This window comes from Equus quagga, chromosome 13, assembly GCF_021613505.1.
Source record: "Equus quagga isolate Etosha38 chromosome 13, UCLA_HA_Equagga_1.0, whole genome shotgun sequence".
Lineage (NCBI taxonomy): Eukaryota > Metazoa > Chordata > Mammalia > Perissodactyla > Equidae > Equus > Equus quagga.
Genome location: NC_060279.1, coordinates 176602 through 204344, shown reverse-complemented (window position 1 = coordinate 204344; position 27743 = coordinate 176602). Strand labels below are relative to the sequence as shown.

Genomic DNA, 27743 nt, shown 5'->3' with positions numbered 1-27743 from the left:
AACGCCAGAGGAGGGGGACAGAGGGACGGAGGGATGGAGGGACGCCAGAGCTCAGGGCTTCCACAGGCTGCGTCTGTGCGGCTCAGAAGCCCAGCTCTGAGTAATCCTGTGCTCGCTTATTAGCTGTTGCCTGAGGCCAGTCCCTTCACCTCTTTGAGCCTGGTCTCCTCTTCTGGGAAGAGGAGCTATCTACTCACTTTCCAGTGTTGTGAGAGTCACATGAAATCGTGTGACGATCATCGATTTATTTAAGGAGAGGATTGCGTTATGAGTTCCTGCTTGTGTGGTAGACACTGTTCTAAGCCCTTTACAAGCACTGACTCGTCCAGTCCTCACACCGGCCCGGGGAGGTAGGCGCTACCATCAGCCCCGTTTTATGGATGAGGAAGCTGAGGCACAGTGAGGTGGGGGAACTTGCGTGTACAGGCTCAGTCTAGAGTTCAGGACCCTTTTAAGCTCTTGGTATATCACTTCCTGGAAAACAACGCTGGGACAGCCCTAACATCTACACTGCTACTTTACAGCTTTAAGAACACCTCACCAGGTAAAGCAGACCCGGATCATAAACTACTGACAACCGAGGAGGAAAGTCAGGGATGCTACCCTTGGGGGTAAGGACAAAATGACGGGAGTGGAAGAGTCACCGTGACTCCACGTTCAGGTGCCATCGGCTCTTGAGATCATTCTGGAAAGAGTCCTGGAAGAGTGTAGGACTCCACAGCTGTCTGGGTGAGGGGCGGCTGCCCTGGCGGGCTTGGGGGGCAGGGAGCACGTTCACTGTCCCTCAGGAGCCGGGAGTGTTCAGGGACACCCCCCTTTCTCTGGAGGGATTCAGAGCAATGCCCTCAGGGTCCTCCCGGCCCCTCCTGACTTGTGCTCATTAGCAAGTCTCTGTGAAAAGCCCTGCGAAGGATGCATTTAAACAAATTTAGTTACAGAGTAAACAAAGGACCTCCTTTTAAAGAATAACTTTGCTCGAATGGGGACCGCTGTAGAAAATACTGGACATGTGGTCACTGTGTGGAAAGGCTGTGAGTCTTCAGGCCGGCAGGAAAACTCAGAGCACTATTACCTCTGTCCCCTGTTGTTACCTCCTCTTCTGCCCGTCCTCCAAAGCCGGGCCGTCCTCTGCTCACTGCCCTGGGGCAGCGTCGCATGAGCAGAGCAAAGTCACTCTCCCCCTTGACAAGATAACTTAGATTAGGCAAAAGATTTGGGAGAGAAATATAAGGTTCCCTGGCCCCTGTCCAGAGTCACACTTCCTAAAACCCAGATGGACGGCACTGCGGGGGACAAGAGAACATAGACATTGACGAGCTTTGGAGAAGCCGGCCCTGCACCCATCTCTTCACTCGGTGACCAGGCGGAGCCCCAGAGAGGGCGAGATACTAGGGAGATAGGAGGGATCCAAGAGCAGGGGATCCGCGCCCTCCATCCTGGGGCAGCTCCAGGAGGCAACAAGGCTGCAGACAAGAAACACTGCGTGGAACATCTAGGCAGGTAAGGGCCACATGGAATCTCCTGTTTGCTCCAGCACAGGGTGGAGCTGCAGAATCATCCAGGAGAGTCAGAGAAATAACAGAGAGCCATCACCCTTAAGGGACCACGGGGCGGGACAAAGGGCTAACCCACAACCTGAGAGGCCACCCACTGAGACCAGGGCAGCAGAGGTCTCAGAGGAGGCCTCTGCACACAGGCAGCATTAGAACCAGATCTGGGCTGCTCTGCCCCAACGCTAGACACCCCCTGGGGAAGGGTGTGTTCCTGAAGATTCTGCCAGCCCAACTGAATGAAAAGTTGAAATAGAAATTAAAGAAAATGGGGCCGGCCCCGTGGTCGAGTGGTTAAGTTGGCGCGCTCCACTTCGGCGGCCCAGGGTTTTACCGATTTGGATGTGGATCCTGGACGCAGACATGGCACCCCTCATCAGGCCATGCTGAGGTGGCGTCCCACATAGCACAACCAAAAGGATCTACAACTAGAGTATACAACTATGTACTGGGGGACTTTGGGGAGAAGAGGAAGAAAAAGAAGAAGATTGGCAACAGATGTTAGCTCAGGTGCCAATCTTTTAAAAAAAAAGAAATTAAAGAAAATAAAGAAAATAAGAGAAAGTCACACTTCTTGTACACATAAGTTTGTGAACAAAGATTATAAAATTAAAATCATACTTATGTATAGATTTAACAAATTGACTTTTAAAAAACTGGGACTTTCTGAGAAAATATAAGACAGGTGGTCACTGTACTACAAATCTGAGGTTTCAGATGCCTTTTAAAAGAAGAGGGGCCGGCCCCGTGGCTGAGTGGTTAAGTTCACGTGCTCTGCTTCGGCGGCCCAGGGTTTTGCTGGTTCAGATCCTGGGCACGGACATGACACCACTCATCAGGCCATGCTGAGTGGCATCCCACATGCCACAACTAGAAGGACCCACAACTAAAATATACAACTATGTACTGGGGGATTTTGGGGAGAAGAAGGGAAAAAAAGAAGATTGGCAACAGATGTTAGCTCAGGTGCCAATCTTTAAAAAAATTTTTTTTTTAAATAAAAAAGAAGAAGAAAAAATTATTCCAACCCCACTCCCTCAAAAAGAAAAAACCAAACAGGAAAAAGAGGGTTATTGTAGTGCTAGCAGTCATTTTCCAAATATTTCACAGAAAAAAAAAACCCTCTTGAATCTAGTCATTCATTCATCTCAGGCAACTATGGAAAAGCTGGAAGAATTTAGCAATGAAGAGTGAATTTACCAGAACAGGGGCTGGGGATGGAAAATATTTTGCAACTTCCTAGCTGTCGCCACCTCACTGGTGTAATGGGTCACGAACGCGGTGTTTTGGTGGCTGCTGGTGAAGGAGCCCAGAGGAGGCTCCAGACGCAGGCTCCGCTGACCTTTGGGTATGTAACGTCCCTGCCGCCCTGGTGTCTGGAGCAGCCGCCTCACGCCCTCCTCTGAAGGGCGTCCTGGAGCGCCCTGTACCCGCCCTGGCGTTTGTGAGGTGGAGCCATGGAACCTTCTGCTGACAGGGGCCTCCCACTGGGGTGGTCTTCAAACAGGACTTGGAAAGACTCCTTGCTGAGAAACAGGGGGACCCCTGATTGCCCGCTCACTATCTTGACATCTCAAAGGAGAAAGGGCTTTGGCTGGCTACAGGAGAGGGGATTTCTGTAGACATCAGGGAACATTTTAATTAATTAATTAATTACTTTTGTGAGGAAGCCTGGCCCTCAGGTAACATCTGTTGCCAATCTTCCTCCACTTTGTATGTGGGATGCTGCCGCAGCATGGCTTGTTGAGCTGTGTGTAGGTCTGTGCCCAGGATCTGAACCCACGAACCCCAGGCTGCTGAAGCAGAACACGTGAATTTAACCTCTACACCACTGGACCAGCCTCTCAAGGAGCAATTTTAGATCATCTGGACCAAACAGTACTGCCTCATGTCCCTAGGGGAAATGGGGGACATAACTGGCCCTCGGTGGTAGGAGTCAGGTCAGACTGCGTGGAGGCAGGTGAGACCATGCAGAGGCAGGTGAGGTGGTGTGGAGGCAGGTGAGACAGTGTGGAGGCAGGTGAGACCGTGTGGAGGCAGATCAGATTGTGTGGAGGCAGGTGAGACCATGTGGAGGCAGGTGAGACCGTGTGGAGGCAGGTGAGACAGTGTGGAGGCAGATCAGACTGTGTGGAGGCAGGTGAGACCATGTGGAGGCAGGTGAGACCGTGTGGAGGCAGGTGAGACCGTGTGGAGGCAGATCAGACTGTGTGGAGGCAGGTGAGACCGTGTGGAGGCAGGTGAGACTGTGCGGAGGCAGGCGGCTTGCTTGGTTCATGCCATCACAGAGTTTTGTACTTTTCAAATGTCTTCCACTTTCAAATGCACCCACACCCACACCCACATAGGCATACATTTTTGCTCTCTCAAGTCTTTAAATGGTGCCCCACTCCTTTAAGGGCAGCTTTTCTCTTTAAGCCTTCCTTGAAGAATTTTCTCCTGCCTTGTGAGGTAAGAGGTTGAGGCTGGAAGAGCAGTTTCTGTCACTAGAGCAGAGAAATGGGCAGAACAGAGAAGACGACGAGCTAACCTCTGTCCCAGGGTCTCTTATCAAATTTAGGAACATTTCTGAACTCACTAGCGTCGTGTCCCTCCTCCCGCCCCCGAGTGGGAGTGGAGAACAGAAGTGCCCTGGGTCAAGGCTGTCCAGCCCTGTTTCCCCGTCTCCCCAGCTTCTTGTCTCCCTGATAAAGAGCCCAGGAGAAAGTCAGCGTGTGACGACAGAGCTAACCAAGCAGTGTGAGTCTAAGCAACACCGGATGTTTTCCAGCACTTGCTGTGCCAGGCCAGTGATGTGGTCTGACTTATTTAATTCCTCCAGCAGCCCTGTGAGGTAGGGACAATTATTAGCTCCATCCTTCAGAAGAGAAAGCCCAGTCTGACAGGATGAAGGAGCTCACCTAAGGCCGTACATCTGCTAAGAGGCAGGTTGAGATTTAGACCAGGTCCATCTGACTCCAGAGCTACAGTCTTAACTGCTAGACTCTGCCGTTTCCTAGGGGAATGCATCACTTTAAAGCTGGGAGAGAACGAGACTAGTGCATGAAAAGAGGGGCAGTGAAGAATCTATTTTAAAACCGCAGATGGCATCTTAGAAGACAGTGATGCTGTCCCCGTGTTCGGCAAATACAGACTTGGAGGTCATGGCTGCAAAAAGCTTGTGGCAAAGGGCAGTTGGAGTAAATGAGTTGGGAGGTATGGAATGCACTAACAGCTTCCTCTAAAGAAAGGGGGGAGTTTGCCTCCTCCTCCCTTGTCCCAGCTCCAGTTCCAAGCTCTCTGACTCCCAGGCCTTCTGTGGAGCCATGCTCCCTGCCCTGTCCAGCCCCACCAAAGCCCGGGCCCAACCCAGTGTCTTCCAGGGAAATGGCAGGGGGGGACGGAGCCTGAGATGACAGCTCCATGGGGAGCTGCCGAGGCTGCCCTGTCTCCAGAAGCCAATGGAAGAAACGAAAGAAAGAGGAGGAGAGCCCAGCCCTGTCCCAGTGGAAAGTGGGGCTCCCTGTCCAGTCTGTCAGTGGGAACTTGCCCAAAGTTTTATTCCTCCCCAAAGAGTCTCAAGGGACTTGCCGTGGTGGGGAGTGAGGGAGGGTGGTTCAGGAATCTCTAGGGGGTAGACATTTTGGTGAAAGATTGAGCAAGACCAACCACCTGCCTAGGAGACAGGCCTGGCTTCAAACAGGGGTGGCTGCTGGGCTCCCTAAGTATGTTCTGAGGGAGCTGGGAGGAAGCTGCAAGCTTACTTATTACACAACTTGAAAGTTCCAGAACATCACTTCTGCCACATTGTACTAGTCAAGCAAGCCATTAAGACCGACTCAGGTCTCAAAAGGTGCAGCAGCGAAGATTTGTGACCATCTTTATCTACCACACATCCCCACCTGCCAGAGGAGGAAGTGAGCCGAGTGGCACCTGACTGCTTCCAGGTCGGATAGTTGTTAGAAACTGTTAGTCTCCTATTGCTGTCATAACAAATTGCCACAAGTTTATTGCTTAAATAAACAAATTTCTTCTCTTCCAGTTCTGGAGACCAGAAGTCTGAAATGTCTTACAGGCGGAAATCAAGGCGTCAGCAGGGCTGGTGGCTTCAGGCAGCTCCAGAGCAGAATCCGTTCCTTGCCTCTTGTGGCTTCTAGAGGCTGCCTGTGCTCCACAGCTGTGGCCCCATGCTCCGTCTTCAGAGCACACACTCCAACCTCTGCTCGGTCATCACACCATCTCTCCTCCTCGCTGACATTGGCCCTCTCGCCTCCTGCTCACAAGGACCCTTGTGATTCCATTGGGCCCACTTCGATAATCGGGATCATCTCTCCATCTCAAGATCCTTAACTTAATCCCATCTGCAGTGTCCCTGTGCCAGGTAAGGTCACATATTCACAGGTTCTGGGGACTAGGCCTGGATGTCTTGGGGGGTCCATTATTCTGTCTACCACAGACACTGAACCAGACCTGGAACACAGACGCCCAGCTCATGAGATTCTTTCTGTGATGGCATGAGGACAGGGCTATATCAGTTATTTATTGCCTCAAAAATGCAGCATAACTGACCAACCCCCAAATTTAGAGGCTTAAAACCGTAGCATTCCTTCAGCTCACACACTCGCAGGGTGCTGGGCCGTTCTTCTCCTCCCCCTGGACTTGCTCCTAGGTTAGTGGGAGGCTCTCTTTCACTGGGGCAACTGAGGCAAACCGGCTCCTTTTCGAGCATCTCGTTTCCTCCAACGGGTTAGCCCAGGGTTGTTTTTACGTCAAAGGCAGAAGCGCAGTGGCCCCGGGAATAATGTGCAAGTACCTTTTAAAGCCTCTGCTCAACTTACATCTGCTAACACCTGTGGGCCGAGGGAAGTCATCTGGTCGGGGCGAGTCAGGGCGGGGAAGGTGCTCGAAGGTTTCATGGCAAAGGGTGTGGATACAGGGAGAGCTAAAGAATTAGGGCTGCGAATTTATTTTCCTCTTTATCTCAGGCACCCTGTGACATGGCAGTTTCAGTTCCGGGTGCCAGTGAACACCAAATTCACCAGTGACCATTTGTTCTGGGTTGGCAAGGCCCAGAGATGCTGTGGCAGCCTGTTTTCCAGGGGCCCTGCCTCTGTGTTGACCCCATCCCACCAGCTCTTCCTACAACGTGACTGGAACTCCTCCCACAGAGAGTGGGGTCTACGTTTCCTCCCCCTTGAATTGGGGGGACTGGGGATTGCCCTGACCAATAGAGCACAACGGAAGTGATACCCTGTGACTTCCAAAGCTTAGGTCATACAAAAGGATTCACTTCTGTCTGGCTCTCACTATCTCAAGATGCTCACCTTTGGAACCCAGCCACCATGTTGCAAGGAAGCCCAGGCCCCATGGAAAGGTACACTTGAGGAAGAAACAAGCCCGCCCCGCAACAGCCAGCACCAACTTGCCAGCCATGTGGATAGGAAGTGGATCCTCCAGTCCCAACCAAGCCTCCAGATACTGCAGCCTTGGCTCACATTTGACCACAGCTTCATGAGAGCCAGAATTACCCGCCAAGCCTCTTCCAGATCCCTGATGCTTAGAAACAGTGAGAGGTAATAAATGATTATTGTTGTTCTAAGTCACTAATATTTGAGACGATGCAGCAGTGGGTAACTATTGTTGACCCGTGTGTGAGGCTTAGGATAGAATAAGAAGAAACCCCTTCTGGGACCTTAAGGAGTCCACAGTCTCTAGGTGAGCAAGCAGATGCTAATGGAATCAACAGCAATCTGTGTTTCAGTCCATTGGGGCTGCTGTGACAGAATACCACAGACTGGGTGCTTAGAAACAACAGAAATTTATTTCTCACGTTTCTGGAGGCTGAGAACTCCAAGATCAAGTTACTGGCAGATTTGGTGTTTGGTAAGAGCTCATTTCCTGGTTCATTGTCTTCTCACTGTGTCCTCATTGCAGAAGGGGCAAGGGAGCTCCCTGGGTCTCTGTTATAAGGGCACTAATCCCATGCACCAGGGCTCTGCCCTCATAACCTACTCACCTCCCAAATGCCTCACGTCCAAACACCATCATGTTGGGGGTTCAGATTTCAACATATGAATTTTAGCGGGATGTGGACATTCCGTCTATTGCAATATAGAAAGTATTTAACACAGTCAGGAGATACCAGGGCTGCTAAGAGGAAGGGTGGGCCAGACATATGGTGACCATATTTTCCCTACTCAAAATTGGGATAATTGACTAATGGTAGCCCATTGTCGCTTGGAATTGGAACATAATATTTAGATCACTTTGTCGCTCTTTTCGGAAATCGTTCTGTCCCGCTGGGGCTTGGTGAGGTCAGGAAGGGCTGTCTGCGCTGACGGCTACTGTGGGGGGAAATGTGACTGGTGCACGGATGCGTCCAGCCTTTGCCCCTCCCCTGCGTCGGAAAGGGGGCTTTACCCATAGTCTCTTCCCCTCCTCTCTCAAGGGAGGGTCTGACCTTGCCAGACTGCGTATTTGGGGCTTTTGTGTTACCAGATCAGGAGGAAAGGGGAGAGAAGAAGAAGAGGGAGTGTGTGGTTAGAGCTGGAAGAGGAGTTTGGGAGGTAGGAATTTTGGAAAGGAGAGGTGCAAGATCAGACTCGGTATGCAGAGAAATAAATGGGAGAGGGGGCCGGCCCAGTGGCTCAGTGGTTAAAGTTCAGCATGCTCTGCTTTGGTGGCCTGGGTTCAGGGGTTCGGATCCCGGGCACGGACCTACTCCACTCTTCAGCCATGCTGTGGAGGTGTCCCACATACAAAGTGGAGGAGGATTGGCACAGATGTTAGCTCAGGGCAAATCTTCCTGAAGCAAAAAAAAGAAAAAAAAAAAGGAAGATTGGCAATGGATGTTAGCTCAGGGTGAATCTTCCTTACAAAAGAAAAAAAGAAAGAAAGAAATGGGAGAGGAAAAACAGGATTTTAAGAAGTATTATTCTGATCTACTTCATGCTCTTCATAGTATTTAAGAATGCACACAAATAAGTCATTTGGAAATTTTTTTTTGTTGCCAGACTGAGTTTATTTGATGGCAGCCACTTTGAGTAGACCCTGTGGGTGACGGCTGTCTGTTGCACTGTGACCTCACAGCAGAGAGGAATGGGGTGTGGTGAGTGGTTCCATGCGTAGGAGACAGTTGGGTCTGTGGTTGTGAGGGGAAGAGGCTGGAAGCCAGGGAACCGTTATTTGACTTCCGGGCTTGGAAGTCAGCGTGACTTATGACCTGGAGACTTTGGGCTGCCCCAGCTGTGTCCAGCTGTGTGCGAGGAGCTCAAAGGCTTTCAGAGGCCTGTTTGTTTGTGGTGTCACTGACCACTCTGGCTGTAGCCCCTGGAGCAGCTGAGGGACAGGAGGGGCCGGCAGGAGCTTGACCCTCTGTCTCTCTCTCAAAGCAGAGGGAGCTGGGGCTGGAGCGGGAAGCAGCAGTTTGCTGGACCTGATGAGGAACTCAAAAGTCATGACAGGGAGGAGAAGACTGTACTGAGAGCGGGAGTATTTGTGTAAAGAGTTGCCTCTATTTCCTGGAATTCCCCAAGGCATTGTGATTTTTGCAAAGGCAAGGGCTGGTTTTTATTCATGTTTGCTCCTCAGACTTAACACCACACCTGACAGGTGATAATTGCTCCATAAATCATGTCAGGAGCGAGGAAAGGAGGGAAAGAAGGAAGGAAAAAAGGAAGGGAGGGAGGGAGACAAGAAGGCAGGCAGGCAGGCAGGCAGGCAGGAAGGGAGGGAGGGAGAGAGGGAGAGAGGGAAGAAAGCAGGTTGGTTGGTTCGTCCCATCGAAATGAATTGGCTGCCTAATTAAGATGGGACGTTGCTCTGGCTGAAATCTAATTCCTCCTGGAAGCAGAGTCAGAGTGCCGGATCCCTGGATTTCAGTCCTCAGTTTTTAGGATTCTGGAGTTCCAGCCCTCTTGTCTGCTCCCATCCAGCCACACCTTCTTTCTCGGGTGAACTGCTGAGAGTGATGGGGAGCCCACTGGGAGTCCGGTAGGCCTGGATCCAAAGCCCCACCGCACCACCCCAGCCACGGGACTAAGCGAGTTACTCAAACTCCGTACATAAGTTTCAGTGTCCTGTAAAAGAGGTCAGGCCCTTGCTGCAAGGAGGCTTAAATGAAACGTGTCTAAAAGCCCCGGACGCAGCCCCCAGCACTCACATCTCAGGGGTGCTCAGCGCTCCTTCCCTCTGGCGGATAAACTCAGTCCCTGCTCATTTTCCCGCAGCTGATCTGACTCTTCCTTACACCTCGATCTCTCCAGTTGCCCTCCTGCTCTTTCCTCCTTATCTCTAGCCCTGTTTCCTCTGGACGTCTTCCAGACCTGGTTACTGCTCCCTGGCCCTGTCTACTTCCTTGTAGCATTTCTCTTGCTAGCTCCGCTCAGCCTCCTTGATAGGACGGTGGCAATGGCCCTTCGGGAGGCTCACACTCTGGGAGGTGAGGGGCCAGCACAGAGCCCAGAGATGAGCCATAGGATTAGGACTATCCAGTGGCTTCTGGAGGGTTAACACCCGTCTCTTTCCAGCAGTTGCACACAGCCTGTTATTAATTAAGATTTAAAACTTGATGCTCCTACATTACGCAGCATTCCAGGGCGCGCTCTCAGCCCCAGGAGAACTCCATCCTCCTCCAGCCTTCCGCCTCTCCTTCCCCGCCAGCCTCAATGGTTCTCAGTTGCCATCCCCTCTGACTCTGCCCTTCATCCTGTGCCCAGAGCAGAGGATGATCTCTGGAGATGGTGAACTGCAGGGGGGCAGAAGCGTTGGTGTCTGTCAGCATGACCACTCCCCATGTCCCCCGTGCCCGAAGGTGGGAGGATCACAGAGCATGGCCCAGCTCCCATATGTGGGCATTTAGACTAACCTCAGAAGAGCTAGTTTCTGTCCTTAAGATTGCTTTGGGACATGCCCACCAGCAGGGGGTGGGTCTGTGCCCCGTTTGGAGGACGACAACACTGGGGCGGGGGTCAGCCTAACCTGAACTGAGAGTGCCACACTGTCAGGCAAAAACCCGAAAGCCCAGGCCAGCTGTCTGAGGTCATGGTGGAGAAAGCACAGGGGCCGTGCCCAGGGCTCCCCCATCCAAGTGTGGGAGCAGCACACGGACGTGCGGGCTTCTCAGCCTCTCCGTCAGTGGGGCACACACTCTGTGGAGGGCATGAGATCAGGGCCTGCTTTCTGTCCGCCGCGGGGCACCAGTGCACTGCAAGGAGGGCCCAGGAGGAGCCGCCAGCGTGGCTCTGTCCAGGGTGAGGAGTGGCTTGGGGAGGAGCCTCTTCAAGACGCCCTGGCAAGCCCTTGTCACATTCCAGAGCGCAGAGACTTGGCCCGAGGCACTGGGGCTGGCATCCAGCCCAGCCCAGGCATTTCCTCCCCACCAGTTGCTGCTTTCTCCGTTCTCTTTCTGCGTCCTGGGGCCCCAGGTTCAGCTGGAGCTTCCATGTCTCTTCTCTGCAGAGGAGCTGGGCTGGAATTGGTGGAGTAGTGAAAGGGGCAGGTGTCAGCCAGGAGGACTTTCCATTTGTTTTGTGTTGTGGGAAAGCCAGACATCTTTAGAATATGGGCTGAGCACCCCCAAGTGCCTGGCACTGTGCCAGCCACAAGGAACTATCTGTCCAGGAGGGAAGGGACTGAGCTTATGGAGGGATCCTTGACAGCCTCATTGGCCGGGCATCTCGAGGAGCTCAAAAGAGGAGAGATCTCTGAGGCTTCTAAGCCATTGCACTCTATCCTGCATGAGGGTAGGAACCATATCTGCTTGTTCACGGCCAGTGCCTAGCATGGTGGCTGGCCCACTAAAGGAACTTAAGGCACATTTTTGAGTGAATGAATGAATGAAATGAGGTGGCCCAAGAAGGCTTCCGGGAGGAAAGGGAATCTGAACAGGGTCTTAGAAGGTGGGCAGGATTTGACCAGGCCAAGCAGAAGGGGATTTGTCTTAAGCAGTTGGGAGCCTTATAAAGAAAGGCAGGAAAGAGGACCGGTCACAGAAAGGCTAATCTGGACAAGGGCAGGAGGAAGAGCTCCTCTGTGACTCTCAGGGTAAAGGCCAGGCCCACTAGCGTCATTTCCAAGTCCCTTCTGAGCTGGCTTTGCCCACTGCTTCGCTGCTGTCTCTTACTACAACTCTCTGGTCCTCTACTCTCCAGGTCACTCAAGTTCTTATTTGCAGTCCCTGGAACAAGACCCGCCTCCTCTCCTCCAGGCCTGTGAACATTCTCATCCCCTCCTCCTCTACATGAGACCTCCATGGTTTACCCCCTGCAGCCAGGTTCATCAGCCCTCCCTACATGTGGCCACACTGCTCCATGCTTGCCCCATGCTCACACTCCTCACTGTCCACTGGCCATATTAAAGGCGCACTAGCTTCTCCCAGAGGCTGCCAACTGAGGTCAGAGACGACTAACTGAGACCTCAGGAATGAGGGCTCCAATGTCAGAGGCAGCCAGCATCCGAGGGGCCAGAGTGTAGCCGTCAACACAGATCGTGAGGTCCCAAACACCCTCGACCTCGGCTCACAGAGATCTTTCTTTCTTGTCCCGAAGTGGAAGGGCTGGGCTGCTGTGGGCATGGCTGACAAAGCTTCTCCATAACGCGTTAGCAATTTCTGCTCACATTCGGCAAACGTCCTTGATGGGTGTGGACATCGCATTAGCAGGTAAGCTCCTTGGGGCTGGAGATCAAGTCTCATTCTTTGTATGGTCAGTTAAGCACCACGCCAGGCACGTGGTAGAGTTAATAAGTAATTGTTTATTTATTGGTTAATTAATTGATCACATCCACTTAGAGAAGGTGTTGTCATAATTCCAGGCTCTGCCCTCAATCCTTAGCGGGCTGCAGGAAGGGGGACCCCCTAGAGAGAAGGCCCAAAATAGAACGTAGGAACATGAAGGCCGCGGCATAGGAGGGAAGCAGGTTCCCAACTCAACATGGTATGCTTGGAGGGGAAAAGGCTTCTGAGAGCAGCCAGCGTGGGCCCTCACCCTCAGGATGGGAAGCCGAGACTAGGATACAGAGATTACTTGTCCGGGGTCACAAGTCATCTCTCGCAGACGCAGACGTTTGTCCTTGGTGTTGGAGGTCCGCGTTCTCTCCCCTGTCCCTGGCTGGCTCCCTCCTCTGAGCCTCCCAGGAAGTAGCCTGGGGAAAGATCATGGGCGCCTGTGTCAGATCTGAGTTCAAATTCTGCTTCTGCTTAATTAATTGCCCTTTGGCCTTGGACAGCTCTTGAATTATTCTCTTGTGAAGGAGAGACCTGCCCAGGGCCAGTGATCGAATTCTAAGCGAGATAACATCGCGGGCAGGGCCCTACACGGTGCCGATCCAGTGACCCTGGATAAAGGTCAGCTCTGTCCCGCTTCCTCCCGGTTCTTTCTTCTCTGTCTTTTCCCTGGCTCTTAGAAAATCACGTAGTCTACTTAGAAGGGCCTCTGGAGATCTTCAGGCCCTCTTCCCTGCATTTATCCAGGGCCCATCCTGCCCACCCCTCCAGAGCACCCCATCCTCCCCCAAACTGCTAAGGACGCATCTCGCGCTGTGCCTCATGCCAGTGGATACAAAGTAGGTAGGGCCTCCCATCTTCCTCAGGTCTAACCCAACACTTCTTGCTGCGGTTTAGGGATGAGGCCATCTTCTCTGTTTTGCCCTTCAAGAGGATGCAAAAGGCTCTTTTTTCTTCCTCCTTCCTTTTTCCACTCTCTGTGTTTATTTTTTCGTGAGTGTCCTAATTTATCCTCCCTTTCTCCTTCCCCAGGGCTTCAGAAGTTACCCCCACCCTTTCTCTCCCTCCTCCCATCTCTGTCTTTGTCTTTAGATGGGCAACTACAGATGTCTCCCATACACAGCCCGCCCCGACTGTCCGCTGGACCCAGTTGTCTCTGTCACACTGGGCGCCTACTTCTGGTGGTGAGCCCCCCTCCTGCCTCATGCAGCCTGAGTGGTTGGGGCTAGCGAAACGCTGCAGCTGAAGTGGTCTGCAGGCTGGATCCTGCGGGCTTTCCCGCCCAGCTGTCTGCATGGGGAGAAGTACGATTTGAGGCTGCCCTCCTGGCTCCTCTGACAAAATGCCAGAAATCCCTGGGCCTCTGCCCATTCCACAGAACGGGTCCCACTGGTTCTCCTTGCCCCAGACCTCTGCCCCTGGGCTGTACTGGCCCCTTTGCCCAAAAATTTCCAGGGCAGGCCGAGGCAATCTGCCTGGAAAACAAACCCTGTGCTGAGCCGCGGCAGGGTGGGCCAAGGAGTTTTCGTTTGATCCAAAAGCTCCCAGCTTGGACCAAACCTCATAAATCAGGAGAGGATTTTGGGTTGTTATTTTAAGAGCAGCCTGTCTTCTCTTGTGCTGGCTGCCTCCCTGCTCCTTCTCAGCCTCCCTCTCTCCCCTCTCCCTCTGAGAGTTGGGGAAAGGTCAGGCACGGAGAGCAGGCAGGCAGGGCCAGGAGGAAAGTGATGGGCTCATTTAGCAGGAGCCATCTCCCTGCCTGGCTGTGTCCCCTGACCTTCGTTCTGACTAGAAGACCTCACTGATGTCCCAGTCCTGCCAGTCTGGGGAAGTTACGGCCTTGTGTGTAGGGAGCATCTTCCAACGTTGCCAGCACCCTCATTTCCATGAATCCATTTCGCCCCAGCAGCCCTGGATGGGGTGTAGTGGGGAGAGAGGCCCCAGGGGTCCCAGAGTCAGCTGTGCCCGTGCTGGACTCTCTCCCAGTGCGCTGGCTCCCCAGGCCTCTGGAGTTGGCCCCGTCTATGGGACTACCCGCTTAGAGAGCACGCCTTCTGTGGATCCAGAGAAGGACTCCCAGAAGCTTCCACATCCTGGTTTCTTATGGAGGTGCCTGAGAGTACAGACCCTGGTTTAAAATCTGGCTCGACCCCTTAATGACCGTGGAGCCTTGGGCAAGTTACTCAGCTTTTCTGTGCCTTAGTTTCCTCACCTGTAAAACAGTGGTAACGATGGGGCTGTTATGAGAACGAATTGATTACCCTTTAGAAAGCGCTGAGAGCAGTGCCTGGTCCACAGTCAGTGCCGTGTGAGTGTTGGCTAAACAAAGCAGTCCTGGCCCTGAAATCTAGGACCACACGGCTCCCAACCTTCTCTCAGGCATGTATGGCCCATGGCTTCCTGGCCCCGCTCCTCCGGGCCGTTCACCTGTTCAACAAGTATTGACTGAACACTTATCATGTGCCTCTGTGTTCAGCCTTGGGTTTGCTGTGTGAACAAAATAAAATGGTCCCTCTGCTCATGGAATTTACAGTAAATGCACAAATAAATACATAATTTCAGTGTGTATGTAGTGCAGCGTGTGGTCTGCTGTAGAGGAAGCAAAGACTGGGATATCATGCCAGAGAATAACAGGGCAAATCCACTCAGGGGCTGGAGTGTATGAGCACCTACACGAGGAAATGGCATTCAGCCCCAGACCTGAAGGATGAGGAGTAGCAGCAATAGTGGTTGGAGGGGGAAGAGCATTCTGACAGAGGGAACAGCCTGTGCGAGAGCCTTGGGGCAAGAAGGGGCGGAGCATGTAGCAAAAACGGAAGAAAGCTGAGTGGCTGGAACCCAGTGAGTGGAGCTGGGAGAGAGGAGGCTGCAGAGTGAGGGCGGACCAGGGTTAGGAGCTGGGGTCTCATTCCACGTAAAGTGTGACACGGGGAAGGGCTCTAAGTGGCACAGCGGCACGGTCCCATGTTGGGCGTCAGAGCCCCCTGTGGCTGTGGTGTGGACAGCAGCGTGGTGGTGAGGAAGTAGAGAAGAGGGTAGTTAGAAGGGTCTGCAGTGATCAAGGGAGAGGTGCTGGAACCTTAGATTGGAGAAGTGCCATGGATGGAGAGACCTGCGTCCAGCTGAGGTGTGTTTTACAGGAAGTGCCGGGCTTAGAAATGGCACGTGTGGGAAAGCTGCTAGGATTTCGGGTTGTTAAGCTCGCTGTGACTCGAGGGGCCAGTGACAGGTGGATCTGGGGGGATGGATTTGAGGGTGGTATCAGCGATGACTGCCCCCGGCTGTGGCTGGAGCCCCTGGGTAGACGAAGATGGAGAATGTGATGTTCCCAAACACTCCTTTCTTCAATGTGCCTAAACACCCTGTTTTGAATGTGCTCATTTTACCTCTACTGAAGACTTGGGGTGATGGTCTTAGAAAAAAATGGAAGACTTCTGAAAATAGGTCCTTTCGAGCGCAGAGTGGAGAATGTCGCTTCCTTGTCCTAAGTCCCACATTTCCGTCTTGGAGCGCTCGGGGTCTGGATCCAGATTAATCCAGGCTCCACCACTGACTAGCTATGAGTTCTTGAGTAAATTTCCTAAATCTCTCTTGTCTCCATTTCCTCTTCTGCAAAATGGGGATAATAGAGTGGTTCCTACCCCAAGGTTGTTTTGAGGACTGTACTGAGCACACCGTAAACATTACCATTCATACATCCGAAGGGCGAACGTTCATTTCCGCCAGCAGCTTGTGTCACAGTAAGATTATCATCCCCTAAAATCCTAAAAGCTTTCCTATACAAGCCAGTTTGAAGCCCTGCTTCCATCATTCCACGCTCCTGCCCTTGGATTTTTAAACTCAAGTTCAGGGCCCGACATTTATCCCTGTTAAATCTCATTTTGTTAGACGCAGTCGGTGGCGCCAGCCTGTCGGTTTCCTTTTCCTTTGATGAGGGGAAGGTCCTGTGATGCGTGCTCGGTTCATTTCTGTGGCTCCCAAGGCATCCATGGAGAGTGCCTTTGCCCCCTCACCCCCCGGGGAGCGGCCTGGTCTTGGGAGATGGAGCAGGGCCGGGTTGCGGCTGAGCTGGAGCTGGGGATACAGCTTAACGCTGCCTCACCTGAGGCGGATCCGGCACAGCCATCCTGGCTCCCTGCCCTCAAGTCCAGCCCTGGCTTTGGGTTTTGAGACGTAGGGTCAGAGGGACTTGTTCAATGTCACTTAGTGGGCTGGCCAGTGACACAGGGCTAGGGCTCAGGCCACAGTTCAGATCTCACTCCAAAGGCCCCACTATGTTAGGTTCTCACCTCTTTCCAAACCACTCGATCACATTCCCTGATCTCGGCCAGAGAAGAACGCGGGCCGGAGGGACAGAGAGGTGCAGCTGCATAAAGCCGTCTTTCTTCTCTTGCTTCCACAGGGGCCCCTGGGTCTACCCGCCTCCCTCCCACATACTGTTTTCTCTGCTGGGCAGAGCAGCCTCTTCCACACTGCCTGGGGGGTTTGTGCTCTGCCCCACTCTTCTGCTCCTCTGATCCTGTCCAAAGTCCCTGTCCTCACCTTGGAGGTGGTCTCCTCACAGCAGACGGGGATGGCTTTGATGTTCATGCTCGACTGCGTGCAATACAGAGCCTCCCTCCTGTGGGACTCTCTCTGCCTTCACTTCCTGAGGGCAGGTGGGTCTCCATCAGGCTGAGAGCTCCCCGGGCAGAGCCTGTGTATCCTGGGAGTTCTCGTCCTTCTCCCCCTGCTCTCCAAGCACCTACTGGGCTCTGTTCACGGAGGGAGCTGAACTTGAAGGCGACCCTGGCACTTAGCAAAGGCCTGCAAAGAGAGCCAAACCTGGAAGCCTGGTGAAGCAATGGCGCATTCATTCCACGGTGCCCCCGGACTCTGGAGAGCGGGGAGTGGAGGGGCACATTCAGACGCCAGGCGAGTGCGGCTGTCCTCCCGGCCAGGCACAACAACATGCTTCGGTTCAGCTTGAAGACTTCACTAGCCTCCAGAACTGATGGCGCCTTGGTCCAGTGCCTGCCACCGTCTCCTCCTCCCCCGTTAATGCACTCGTTGTTCACTATGTGTGCTGCGAGGTGTTTTTCCAGGTGGTGGGTTCCAGGGGGAATTGAATTTCCCTAACAAGCAGGCTTGCAAATAACTAGGCAGGGCCGGGAGCGAGAGGAAGGCAGCTCCTATTAGATTCTAACAGTGGCAACCCACAGCCCAACCCTCCCGGGAGCAACCTGCCCAGACTAGAGCATGGGGAAGAAATTCTAGAAGCATCTTCTTTCCCAAGTTTCCCATTCCTCAAATAGATCTTGGTTAGTTTTCTCTGCCAATTTGCTGGTTTGGCTTGGAGAGCATGGGTGGGGCAGGAGAAGGGCTGAAACAGAGGATAGAGAAGAAGAAAAAGATAAACCCTTTATATTTGTATAATGCACTGGCCTCTCTCCTCCAGGATATCCCAGGACTGTAGCACCTCTGAGGATTGCTTTGTGATGCACACAGTCCTCATCCTCTGTCCAGGCCTGGACTGTGGCAGGGCAGCGAGGCCCTGAGGGGGGACTGTCCTGTCACGCCTCCTCAGGAGCAGGATTAGGAGAGCAGATGTAGCCTGGTCTCGGGAGGCTCCTCCCCCTCTGCCCTGCACACTGCCGCCTGAACGGAAGGGCAGGCTCAGAGGCTTCCTCAGAGCCCTCCTCCCACTACAGATGCGTGGAGCATAAGAGGTCACCTGCTCCAGTCTCCAGCCTCCAGGTGGGAAAATTCCACAGCTTCCAGAGCGGACAGAAGACTCAGGGCTGCTCTTCAACCAAGACGGGGCAAACGCCAGATATAAGAGGGGTCTGGGGCTAGGACCTATTGAGGCTGCTCTGTGGTTTGGTGGCACGCTGCCTGGTGTCATCAGGGGTTGTCAGCTGCTGCTCTGGAGTCTAGGGTGTGTCTCCTTGAAGGTGCTTCTCCTAATGCAGGACCAGAGGCTACAAGTTCTCCATGTTTCTCTCTCCACTAATCTGTGAGCTCCTTCAGGACAGTGCACGCCCTGTGATATGAAATATGAATATGAATTTATTTCTATCACCTAACATGGTACTGGCACAAAAAAGATGCTCAATAAATATTGGTGGGAGGATGGAAGAAGGAGGGAGAGAGGCCTTAAATAAAGTTATCAGGCAAATGAGTTGCTAACCAGCATAAAGCCCTGCCCTTCCCAGCCCAGCTGACCTTCCTGGGGCTCTGGTCTTCAAAGGCTTCTCCCTTCATCCTTCAGGCCCTGACTCAGATCTTCCCTCCTCTCTCTGACCTTTCGCACGTCCAAGCAGAGCTGATCGTTCAGGGCTCCAGCAGCAGATTGGACCCTCTGTGACAGCATTTATCAGCTGGGTTGGGAGCCTCTGCCCTTCCCTCTTCACCAGGCCATGGAGCTGCCTGAGGGAGAGGACCAGGCTTCCTCCTCTGACTGGCTGAAAGCGTCTCCATGTCTCTCAGGTCAGAAGGCCGCAGAGCAGGCTCATGGAGATGAAGGCTTAGGTGAGACAACTCCCTCCTGGGATGGGGGGGTGGTGGGATGGGGGGAAGGGCCTGTGAGGAGGGGTAGCAGGCAGGAGGGTGAATGAGGTGCCCTCAGGTCAGCAGGAAGGTGCCATTCCGACAGGCTTGTTTTTCACGAGGGAAGCGAGCTCCTGGCACTGGGAATTGGCACTGGGCCTGGGGGCAGGAGGGAAAATGCACCTCCACTGGCTCCTAAGGGGCACAGGCTCCGGCATCACGGAAAGCAGAACTTGACCCCAGTGAACTCCTAGGCCAGCACTCTTGTAGGAAAAGCCCTAGGGCACAACAAGTCCTCAAGATAATCATGTGGACCCGAGAAACATTTCCAATTTTTCCAAAGAACTAATGGAAGTTTCATCCTATGGTAAGACTAACAAGGCTAAATTAAAAAGTTATTTTTCTTTGCTTTTGGCCGGAATTGTATCAACACAGTATTCTCATGGAAATATGAATTATTTGATAAATTCAGTTTGGCAGAGAAAAATCTTAAAAGAAATACGAGGTCCTTCTTTTTGATGGTTATGAAGTTGAGAAACACTGCTCCAGCTCAAATCCTTTGTTCTGTAGACTGAGGCCCAGAGAGGTCACAGAGCTGGTTAGTGGCAGGGTGAGGGCCAGGACCAGATCAATTAACCCCAGCCAGCTGCTCCTTCTGCTACTCCGTGTGTCTCTCTGTTCTCTCTTGTCTTCACTACTCCTTCCCAAAAAGAGGCTCCTCTGAGACTTCTAACGCAAAACCTGCTTTCGTGCCAAACTTCGACAGGAGGCTGATACCCACAGCTGTCAGGGGAGGGCACTGGGAAGGAAAGGAGGCCCCGCAGGCCCCGGGGGTGCACAAGCCAGGCTCCTGCTTAGTTACGAGTAACAGAAACCCTTACAGGTCATAGCTTAACTGAGACAGTTGTTTTCTTCCTTCCTCCCTCCCTCCCTTCCTTTCTTCCAATGCAACAGGAAGTCTGAGGGTAGGCACGCCAGGGCAGGTGCAGCTGCTCAAGGGCATCAAGGTACCGGGTTCTTTCTACCTTCCTGTTCCATCCTCCTTAGTGTGTGGCCATTCTCCTCATGGTTGCAAGATAACTGCTGGATCTCTGGGCATCAAAACCAATGATCAGGCAAGAAGAAAAGAGGAAACAAAAATGAGAGAATGGAAAATCTCACTGCTTTACCCTTTTATTCAGGAAGGGAAGACCTCCTCTGGGATTTCTGATATTCTCATTGACTAGAACTCATTCCATGGACGCCCCAAGCTGCAAGGGATGCTGGAAATTTGAGCATTTTCCTTTCCAGCTTCTATAACAGAGGAAGGTAGTGTAGAAGGGGGTTGAAAAGGAATGGAGTGAGCCAACACAAACATGTACAATCCCCCTGCACCTTGCCCATCCTTCCCCTGCCTCCCGCTACAATGGAAGGCGACTGTGTGAGGTCCATCTTTCCACTCGTGACATGGAGCCCATGCCCTGCCACCTTCAGCCCTCTGTTTCCTGTATCTCCAATCTTTGCTACTCTCCTGGATCTTATTCAGTATTTAGACGTGCTCAAAGCATTCCCATGGTAAAACGTTAAACAACATCGGGGCAGCAATCTAGGGGACTTGGTAGAAAAACGTTGGGATATTGAGTTGTGTTGGTCAGTTCTTGCTGACCTTCAGTGAGTTGCTGCAAGAGAAAGACAGTCATCAGTCATGCTGGTGTACATGACAGCAAGGAAAACAATTCAAGCTTCACTGAAAGGCCCTTTCTGAGCATAGCTGGGGATCCAGGAGCTCCGAGAGTCAGGGATTCATGTCCCCTGCAGACCAAATTCAAATTCTGTGCCTCTCTTGAGTGAAGACAGGCCACTTAATCTTTCAGGCTTTTCTTTCCTTCTCTCTCTCTCTCTCTTTTTTTTTTTTTTGGCGAGGAACATTGGCCCTGAGCTAACATCTGTTGCCAATCTTCCTCTTTTTGTTTGAGGAAGATTGTTGCTGGGCTAACATCTGTGCCGGTCTCCCTCTATTTTTGTTTGTGGGACGCTGCCACAACATGTCTTGATGAGTGGTGTGTAGGTCAATGCCTGGGATCTGAACCTGCAAACCTGGGGCCACCGAAGCAGAGCGCACAAACTTAACCCCTACGGCACGGGGCTGGCCCACTGCTCTTTCATATTTAAAATGGAGACAATAATATACCAGCTTCAAAGGCTAATCATGAGGATACAATGAAATAATGTACCCAGGAGTGGTTTGTGATCTTATAAAAGATAAAGAAAAGTGGAAGCTGGGGGGAAGAGAAAAAGTCAACCTCCAAATTTGAGTACCAGATGCTCTTAGGCCAAAATTTAGCCCCATCCCATGCAGCTCCTGCTGTGTGAGCCAAAAATGTTCTTTTTCTCTTCTTAACCTTGTTCAATTTATATTCCTTTCTGTGCAACCCAAAGTATCCTGTCTAATAAACCAATCCACTGCCTGGCTCCCAATGACTAAGGCCATATCTACAGCCTGGACCTCTCTGCTGAGCTCCAGAGCAATATATCCAACTGCATACATGGTGTTAATACCTGAATATATGCAGACACTGCAAACTCACAATGTTTAAAAGTGGACTGTTCATCTTCCTCACACCTGTGTTTCTTCTTCATATTTTCTGTTGTAGTAGATGACATCACAATCTGTTGGCTGCCCAAGCTCAAACCTGGAAATCATCCTTTTCTCCTTCCCCTCCTTCATTCCTCACATCCCATCACCAAGTTCTGTAACTTCCACCTCTTAAATATCTCTGTGTCCAATGCCAGCATCTTAGTCAGGGCCATCTTCCCTGGCCTCTGTGACCATCACTGTTGATTTCCTACCCCAAAGTCATTTCTCTTTTTACCTGGCTATCAGAACTCCAGTTTTGCTCCAGGCAACAGTGTGTCCAGCTCCAGGTACTGAATCATAATGAAGAAGCCTGATCAAATTTCTAGCCTTCCTTGCAGTTAGAGGGGCAATGTGACCTGGTTCTGACCAATGAGATGTAAAAAGACATCTGTGATGGGCTTTTGGGAAAGTTTTGCTTTCTAGAGAAATGGAACAGATGGTAGCTATCGCTGTCCCTTCCCCCTTCCTCCTGCCTTGAATCAGATTATTGTGTCTGAAAGCTAAGGCAGCCATCTTGCAACCAGGAGACGACAGGAGAGAAGAAAAAGCCAACACATGGAAGATGGTGATGGAGAAGGATGGAGAAAGCTCGGGTTTTTAATAAAATCACAGAGCTCCCAAACTGTTCCTGAGGAGGCATTGTTTCCCGATTTCCTGTTGGTAAACCATAAATGTTGCTACAGGGTTTAAGGTATGTTGGGTATTCTCTTGCTTGAAGCTGAAAGCATTTCTAACTAACATAACCTCCTAATTCATCTCTCTGGCTTTGCTCTCTTTCTCGCCTTTAATCCCTTCCTCACACAGTGTTCAAAGTAATGTTTTAAAACATATCTCTGATCTTGACATTTTCTTGCCTAAATGCTTTTGATGGTTTCCCATCCTTTAGGTTAGTGTAACTTATATGACCAAGTTCACTAGCTTGGAATAAAAATAAGGACCTGCCTCTTATTATTATTCACACTCACCACTTGGTCTCCAATCTATATCCCTTTTGGGCCTAAGGATCACAGTGGCTGCTCAGTTCAAGGAGTCAATCTGCCTTCAGATGCCAAGAGAAGGGAGAGTTTGAGGGTATGCCAGGCTACCATCAGGGCCTCCCTTTGTGCCGCCATTGTTGCATGGTGTCTCGTTTGTAAGCTGGTCACATTCGACTGATACATCCCTGTCTGATGCTGCCTGGCATCCTTGTTGATCCAAATCCTTGCACCGGCTGTGCAGGGGCGTCTCTAAGGGAGGAGAATCCCACACCTGCATGTGACACTGGGCTACAGTGTACACTTGTACTTTTTCTAGACCATATCTCCCAGGCCAAGGTCACTGGATGCAGAGGGACTCCCAGACTCAGCCACATGCTGGTCAGATCCGCCTTCTCCCCAAAGCTCTTTAATCTCATAGGGTTGAATCCTACTCAGAGAGTCCAAGTCCAGGCTCTTCTTTCTTAAAGTTCCCCTAACTCTGCACTCTACTGTCTCAGGAGGAAGTGCGTGCGTTGGAGGAATTCCTTAATATGTCTGGATCCTGCCTACTTCCCCAGCCTCATCTCATGCCACTCTCCTCTGCAGTTCTCAGCATCAACGATGCTGGACTGCTAAGTATTTCTCACAAGCATCAAACTCTTTCTTGCTTTTAGGTTCAAACATGTCCCTTCCTCCTCCTGAATGTGTGCCCACTCTCTTTCATCTAGTTAACTTTTATTCTTCTTTTGGGCCTCAGCCTAAGTGTCACCTCAGCTTCCCCTTCCAGAACACTCACATATTTGTTAAAGCCTACAGTTTTTATTACCAAGTAGTCTGTCTGTCTTAGTCATTGCTTAGCATAGAACTAAAAAATAGTCAATGAGGGGCCTGCCTGGTGGCACAGCGGTTGAGTTTGCATACTCAGCTTTGGTGGCCTGGGGTTCACAGTTTCAGATGCTGGGCACAGACCTAGCACCACTCATCAAGCCATGCTGTGGTGGCGTCCCACATACAACATAGAGGAAGATGGTCACAGATGTTAACTCAGGGCCACTCTTCCTCACACAAGCACAAAAAAGTGAATGAATGAAGGATGAATGATGGCTTGGTTTGGCCCCCAGTGACAACCCCTCTTTAAGTGATGAGCTTTTACTCATCCTGCACACCTTCCTCACACCTCCACCCCCAAGCTGGCTAAATTGCATGTCCCCTGGGTTCCAGCTTAATCTCCTTATGTCCTGATCATGTGTTTGCTTACCTGCCACTCCACCTGTGACTTGAGCTCCTTGAGTTCTGGGCTTTGTTTCATTCACCCCAGGGAGAGTGCTTGGCATATAGTGCTTGGCATCTCAATGATGCTGGCTTTCTAAATTAATATGTCCATGGTGGCAGGAGCCCTAAAAGTGGGACATGGGAAGTGGGGGGAGGCACAGTTTTAGGTTCAGCTCACCAGCCTGAGCATGGCATAGATAAGTTCATTCTCTGTCTACTTGGGGAAATGGATAGATGGTTCTGTGTTTCTGTGTCTCAGTATGCAGTTGCATATTTGTGTATAACTAGAAAAATATAAACTACCCCCAGCAGAGGAAAATGGGGGAGGCAGATGGCCTCTGTTTTAGAACCTTAATTAGCAAGGCACAGGGGCTATTTTCAGATTTTCCCATGAATTTTTGGCTATGCTAAGGGGGTTCAGGAGCCAAGTTTGGGGACAGAGGTGGGAGAGAGCTGAATTGCTCCATCTAAGAAAATGAGAGGAATTTGGACTTTGCCCCTGAGAAGACAACAGAGAAGAACGGTAAGAAGTTTGCTGCATAACATGGAGAGTCTGGATCCTGAGTTGTAAAAATGACCAACGGATTGTTAAAAATAGGAACAGAAATGTCTATTATTTCACTAAGCTGTTTGCATTGCTATAATGTAAATTTCTTCATTTCTCCAAATCTTCCCAAGTTTGCCACATCACAGAAGCCTTGTGAGTGTTTCTGCCATGTTCTCATCTGCATGGAGGATGCCCTGCCCTTGGAACAGGGACAGTCATGAGGAATGGCCAGAGGACCCTGGACTGAATGATTCACCAGAAGCAGGAGTGCCCTCTGGAAGTCTGCAGAAAACTTGAGATGGGCATTAGACTTTGCAAAATCCAGGCAGCGACGATGGTTCAAGGCATATTTCCCTTGATCTTCAGAACAGTGTGACTACCTCTGGTCTCGTCTGTGGTGTCTCAGTGGCAGTATGTGTGTAAGAAGGGGGAGGTTTCCGTGTCTGTATAGTTGCTGGCTGCATTTGCACCCATACTTAAAGGTGTGGGTGTTCATGTGCTTCTTCTGCTTTTGTGTAGGGATATTATTACACATTGTATCTTTGTTGGAGATGCTGCTAAATGTTCATGTGATCATACTTTTCTTCCTCACTGAGTCTTCATAGAGGGAAACTGAGTCCCTTCCCACACCTTGAGGAGTAGAGGCTTTCCCAGGATCTGAGCCCTGCCAAGTAACATGCGGTCCCTGCTCCCATCTTTCCTTCTCGTGCCCCTTCCCCATTTCTCTGACTCCTTCCTCCAACACTAAGAAGAGCCAAGGCCCTTAACCAAGAGCAGGAAAATAAAAATCAGGTCACCAGATGTGTTGCATTCCATCCTCTCCCTCCTCACCACAATAAATTCCGAGCGTATATACAGCAAGTGCGTGGCATCCCCTCCAACCTGGCTGTGTCCCTGCCTGGTGACAGACCCTACTGAGGCAGAGACTGCGGGTACCCATACAAGCCTACCACATGACCCACCCATGTCTCCAGCTCCGTGACCCATTAATTTGCTCTGTCTAGACCATCCAAGCAGACCCCAGAATGAGTTTTTTTCACCCTGAATGAGGGGTGATACATTTGTGCCCTCTGTACTGCCAGGGCTCCTTTTCCCTGTGTGGTCACTGTCTGTCTGGGTGCAGGAGGAGAATGAGGTCTCGTGGGCAAGATCACTGTCTGGATACTGGCGGTGGGGGAGACCGCAGCCCTGCTTTGGCTTGTGCACAGGGCTCTCTCAAGCTGGCCCCCACCTGGAGCCCACAGTGAGTGTCTGGGTCTCTGGAATGAACAGGGCATCTGGGATTCTCATTGGAGACTGTTTACTTGTCGATTTGCATGGCAGGTTAAGAGCCCACAGCAGCCCACTTTCTGCCAGCGAATTTTAGGAACAATTTCTCCAAGCCAGCGTGGCCCAGCCCAGGCATCGGCCCTCCTCAGCCCTCCCTCCTTCCCTCCCCACATTGGCCACGTGGAAGTGAGTCACTTGGGCTCTCTGAGCCCCTGCCAAGAGCAGCCAGAGCGGTGCCTCAATAAAGTTGGATGGGTTACTTTAGGAGCAGGGGGCAGTCCAGAGTCCCTTTGGAATCCCGTGGACCTCCTTATCCTCCTTCCACCACTGCTCCCCAAGTAGCCGACCAACCAAACCTGATGAGGCAACGTCTCCTTGCTGCTCTGGAGAAAGCTCACCCCCCCACCTGGCTCTCCCAGTCCTCCGATAGCCTGTGCTACAATCAGGGGCCACTGTGGGGGGCTCTTGGCCTTTCATGAGATAGTCCAAGAATAACGCACACCTAAGGCAAAGCACCCGTGTACGTGATGACCTCGTTGTATCCTCATGATCACCCCACGAGCTGGTATTTCCCCCATTTCAAAGAAGAAGAAACTGAGGATAAAAAGATTAAATGAAGGTGGAGCCCATGGATTTTTAGAGCAGTGAAGCTATTCTGCATGATACTGTGATGGTGGACATGTGTCATCATACCTTCATCAGAACCTGCAGAACAGGCACCACCCAGAGAGAACCCGAAGGTGGACTTTGGGTATAATGTGTCAGCGTAGGTTCACTGATGGAACAGATGTACCATCTGGTGGGGGATACTGTGCGTATGGATGTGATGGATGACAGTGCGGCACCTGTGCACGTGTGGGGGCAGGGTACAGCGGAACTCTGCACTTCTTGCTCAATTTTACTGTGAATCTAAAACTGCTCTAAAAAATAAAGTTTTTAAAATAAATTAATAATAGTCATAAAAATATTAGGGGCCTGTTTATGATCATACGGAAATTGGTAGACCTGGGGTTTGAACAGGGGCAGCCTGCTCACATAGTCCATGCCCTTCCCACTGAGATGCCTCCCCCAGGATAGGACAGGAGAGGGTTATGAGCCAGGCTGCACCAGACACCCAGCAGAAGTTCTCTAAGCCTTGTCTCCTCAATCCCGGAGTTTCCCATGCTTTAGATGTACTGCCTGGGCCTCTGAATGGTTTTGGAGACTTACCAGTTAACTCTCTTTGCCAACTGTCACTCCTCACCCTGGCCTGCCATCTGTGTGCCCACCCTCCACGAGCCCTGGACTGTGAGAGCCTTGAGCCTTCATTGAGTGTCCCTGTGTTCTTAGCTTGCAGCACAGGGTCTGACACATAGTAGCTGCTAAAGCAATGCCTGCTGAAAGAATGCATGCGCGAATGAATGAATGAAGAGGAAGGAGAGGGGGAGGAGGGGACAGAAAGGTAGAGGAGAGGAAGAGAGGAGGATAAAAGAAGGGAAAGAGACGCATGCAGGAGTGGATTGGAGAGCAGGGGAGGGAGGAGAAAAAGCTCGACTTTTCATCATCCCTCCCACTGACTTCCTCCTCTTTCCCTGCTAACAGGAGAAGGGTTTTGCCTGAGCCCTGCCCATCCCCCCAGGCATTCCTCATAAAGTCTTTAACCCTTAGAAGGAGAACTGCCCCATCCCTTTCCCATGAAATGAACAAATTTAGACAAAAGAGGAAAGGAGAAAAATTGAAGTGGAAAAATCTTTGATTTGGAAATTCAGCTGACTGCCCTCATTTGGAATAACAACTCCTTTGGGCCCTGGCGGCCCCGCGGGCAGGTCCAGCCAACAGTAACCTCAGATGCTGGGGCACTGGGAGGAGGCCCGGGAATTTTTCACAGCAGCCACTGAAGTGGTATGAACTTGGAGTCCAGGAACATAGAGATGGGGCTCAGTGTGAGGGTTGAATCCCAATCCCTTCCTCATCTTCATCAAGACAGTGGTCACTCGTCCCGATAGACAGAGTGCTGTCCTGGGGCAAGAACAGGGCCACGAGAGGCAGGTCCTGTGGGAGGCCAGGGACTGGGTCTGCCTTATATCCTTGGCACCTACCTCAGAGTCTGACACATGGAAGGTGCCCAAAACATACCAGCTGAAAAGCAAAAACAAAAAAAATGAGTAACCTTGTCCCAAGCGGTTGATGGAGACCCTGCCCCTACCCTCAGGTTTCTCTCAGCCTAACGGTGGAGACAGAACAGTTATGAAGAAAACAGACATGTGATGCAAAAGTTGAATACCAAGTCAAATAAAAATAACATAAACCAGGGGCTTTCTTA

The 27743-nt window shown here is 51.5% G+C and overlaps 1 long non-coding RNA gene across 4 annotated transcripts; it reads left to right on the top strand.

The window, feature by feature from the left end:
* Positions 1 to 374: 374 nt before the first annotated feature.
* LOC124249357 (uncharacterized) lies at positions 375 to 26337 on the top strand. 4 transcript variants are annotated; one of them, XR_006891375.1, is made up of 5 exons: positions 375 to 1500; positions 5572 to 5910; positions 6515 to 7102; positions 11681 to 12189; positions 24304 to 26337. It is a non-coding gene; the product is annotated as an uncharacterized LOC124249357 (long non-coding RNA). The 4 variants fall into 4 exon arrangements; XR_006891376.1 differs by lacking the exon at positions 24304 to 26337 and adding an exon at positions 12756 to 13130 and having other exon boundaries at positions 6846 to 7102; XR_006891373.1 differs by lacking the exon at positions 24304 to 26337 and adding an exon at positions 12756 to 13130.
* Positions 26338 to 27743: the final 1406 nt, after the last annotated feature.